This window comes from Nycticebus coucang, chromosome X, assembly GCF_027406575.1.
Source record: "Nycticebus coucang isolate mNycCou1 chromosome X, mNycCou1.pri, whole genome shotgun sequence".
In the NCBI taxonomy this organism is placed as follows: domain Eukaryota; kingdom Metazoa; phylum Chordata; class Mammalia; order Primates; family Lorisidae; genus Nycticebus; species Nycticebus coucang.
The window spans coordinates 161,081,833-161,085,629 of NC_069804.1; the positions used below are offsets into that span (position 1 = coordinate 161,081,833).

A 3,797-nucleotide genomic window follows, 5' to 3' on the forward strand; every position below is an offset into this window, starting at 1 on the left:
AAAGATTTTCTTGACAAAATTGAAGAGCAAATATCTGATTTAAAACAAAGAAAAAAATCATCTTTTAAACACTGCCCCTGTAGGAATAATGACAGAGGCCAGGCTGCTTCATGGCCTAATGGTTAAAGTACCATATTTTCATCTCAGTACCCCTAGGTTCGATTCTTGAGCAGGGAATGAATCTGTTCTGGTTTAATATTTGTAACTTAAGCCATTTGTTAGTTCTTTTCTCTACTACACAAAACTTTTGCTTTCCTATATTCTATAGAGGAGACATAGATGACTTTTAAATGTTTATATATTTATTAAAATCCAGGACCCTGGTGGCGCCTGTGGCTCAAAGGAGTAGGGCGCCAGCCCCATATGCCAGAGGTGGTGGGTTCAAACCCAGGCCCGGCCAGAAACTGCAAAAAATAAAAAATAAAAAAAGTATTAAAAAAAAATCCAGGACCCTAGAAAATATAACTGCAAAAAATTGTAGGTTGCTTGTTGTTCATGACTAGTGAGATCTTTCTTTCTTCGAGTTATTTTTGTGACTTTCTTTACTCTTGTAAAAACTGTATTACACCTCTTACAATACTTCTCACATCTTCAATTGAGTAATAACCTTGGTTTCTTTCATTTAAAAGTGCAACAGTAAAAAGGTCAACTGTTTTTCCTCAGTAAAGTTTGCTCCACCTTTACCCTGTCTATTCTTTCCTCTGAAGATCACGCAGTTTTGGCCATTCAAAGGTGGCCAGCTGTTCAACCTGTATTTAAGTAAGGCAATGCTGAGCTGTAACCAATCCAGCTGTTTTTATACCTCACTTTCTCTTTTCTGTCCATGAATCTTCTCAACATTAGAGTCTCTCTAAACCATTTCTAGTTCAACTGACCAGTTCGTGAAATACTCTTTGCTCAGTTAAACACTTGTTGAATTTAATTTTTATCAAAAGTGGATTCTGAGATATAACTCCCAGAGACTCCCAGCAACACAGCGAGCCCAAGCACCAAGAGTCCAAGGTTGCCTGCCAGAGCCCAGACCTGTTTACTCTTTCACTGCAACTGAGGCTCGTGGGTAGGTTCTCTCTCAAGATTCCAAAATACCAGATTTGTGTATTTAACTCTGAGTTTTTTGATCCTATCTTCACATTATCTCAGATTATCTTAAATTATCTTAGATTCAGTTAGAGGCCTCAAGCATCTGCATCAGCCAGAAACAAACAGTAGTGGACAATACTTCGGGAGGTGCAAACTCCAGCTTTCAGGAATTTGTGTGTGTGTGTTCTCCATTTGTTCCTTTTTCTTGTATGTTTAAGTAAGGAAAAAATCATTGCCTAAATTGATCATAGAAATCTGAAAGCTACAGTCAAGATTTATGGTGAAAATAGGATCCTCAATTTCTAAAAAAACTAATGGTTTTTGACAATATCTACTTGTACATGTATAAATATCAGATTCCCAAAAATGGCAAATACAGAAATGGCAAAACCTTACTAAAAGACAAAATTGTTGCCTAGCTAGGAATTGCTTAAAATAATAATGTAAGTGAAAGACTTGGGGGCTTTCTTTCATAAGTAATTCAAAAATTGATAGTCTGAATTTAAAAAAGTAACATTTAAAAACTTGCAAGTAAAAATTCTCGTACAAACTATTAAAACAGTTTCTGTCTGCATGTGTCTATGTCATTTGTATATTTTATTACCAAATTACACATAAAGAGCTCTAATTAACTGGCTTAAAATAATAAAGGCTTAAAACAAATATTTTATCAAGAAACTAGAAAGAAACTCATGAATTTAGTTCAGATAACTTTAAGAATACAACTGACTTCTACTCAACTTTGTTTTTGATTCTGTTACACTCTGATTCACAATTTCTCTTTAACTATTCATTAATTAGTCTGAATACCTAAAAGATACTGTGACATTCCTTCAATATTTTCTCAGTCTCTAAACTGATTTAGATTCTATAACCTTTACTCAGAAATCCACTTCTGTTCAGTATGTTAATAATCTTTTATTCTGCAATTATACTAAGCAAGATGCGCTCTTACTTTAAAAAGCTTTAGCTGAGAAAGTCCATAATGCCTCGAAGGAGTTAAGTAAATTTTCACTCCAAAATATGATTCCTTGGTATAAAAATTATTTTGAATTAAAAGCTATTCATAATCAGGAAACTCTGAACTAAGACTTTCTTCTATCTACCTAAGATCTTAAAGGGCTGCTAAACTCCTTAACACATGCTAATAGACCTGACCCCTAAGGTCATTTGAAGCACAATACCTATTTCTCAGGTTAATTGACTAATCAATGTTTCCCTCCATTTAGCCATCCCCCCCCCCAGCAAACACTTACTACACGTATACTTTCCTCTTCCCCCTTCCTTCTAAATGGCATTTTTAAGTCACTACCGGGGTGCTCGCTTCGGCAGCACATATACTAAAATTGGAACGATACAGAGAAGATTAGCATGGCCCCTGCGCAAGGATGACACGCAAATTCGTGAAGCGTTCCATATTTAAAAAAAAAAAAAAAAAAAAAGTCACTACCGGGGCGGTGCCTGTGGCTCAAGGAGTAGGGCACCGGCCCCAAATGCCAGAGGTGGCGGGTTCAAACCTGTAATAAAAAAAAAAAGTCACTACCGGGGTGGCGCCTGTGGCTCAAAGGAGTAGGGCACCAGCCCCCTATACTGGAGGTGGCGGGTTCAAACCTAGCCCTAACCAAAAACTGCAAAAAAAAAAAAAAAAAGCCACTATCACTGAAACTTTGGGAAATCATTCTTGTGGTTCCCCCCACGTGCATGGTATTTGGAAAAATAAATCTTTCTCTTATTAATCTATCATAACTGTGAGTTGATCTTTTCAGCAAACCAACCTAGGGGAAAAGAGCAAGTTTCCCTGAGACTCCCCTTCAGTCTCTAAATTCAGGGGTCCTCAAACTTTTTAAACAGGGGGTCAGTTCACTGTCCCTCAGACTGTTGGAGGGCCGGACTGTAGTTTAAAAAAAAAAACTATGAACAAATTCCTATGCACACTGCACATATCTTATTTTGAAGTAAAAAAAGCAAAACGGGAACAAATACAATCACACCGCTTCATGTGGCCCGCGGGCCGCAGTTCGAGGACCCCTGCTTAAGTCTTAACTCCAGTGAGTACAAAGAACTGCTACTTCCTTAGAACATAAAATATCTCAAGGCACTCAAAAACTCACTCCAAAATGCTTTAAATCAATTTCATCAACCTCCCCAAACTAAGAAATAACTACATAAATTTCTAAGAGCAACTGGCTACTATTGACTCAGGGTTTCCACCATTCAGGGCTGAAGAAGCACCCCCATTTTCCAGACCCAAGCAAACAGGCTTTTTCTCTCCAAACTGCACTCTCTGAATACAAATAAGACAGGAGAAAAGCAGTTTTTCCTGCATTTGAATGTAACCTAGGCCCCCTCTGCAGTGGACCTCCTGCTGCCTTTTTTTTTTTTTCTTGGAAACAAAGTCTCACTTTTTTGCCCTCAGTAGAGTGCCCTGGCATTATATTTCACAGCAACCTTAAACTCTGGGGCTCAAGCGATCTTCTTGCCTCAGCTTCCCAAGTAGCTGAGACTATAGGCACCCACTACAACGCCCGGGTATTTTTTCAGATGGAGGCCTCACTCTTGCTCAGGCTGGTCTCAAACTTGGAAGATGGGCCTGCCTCAGCCTCCCAGAGTGCTGGGATTACAGGCATGAGCCACCACACCTGCTTGCTCCTGCTGTTTTCGGGAGCTGGAGGAAATGCATTCATTTGTTAATACCTTCTTTCATTCACTCCTAATCA

At 38.5% G+C, this 3,797-nt stretch overlaps 1 non-coding gene across 1 annotated transcript; it reads left to right on the forward strand.

Moving 5' to 3' along the window:
- The first annotated feature begins 2,396 nt into the window (after positions 1-2,396).
- Positions 2,397-2,503, forward strand: LOC128578631 (U6 spliceosomal RNA). Its single transcript, XR_008377770.1, has one exon. It is a non-coding gene; the product is annotated as a U6 spliceosomal RNA (small nuclear RNA).
- The last annotated feature ends 1,294 nt before the right edge of the window (positions 2,504-3,797 follow it).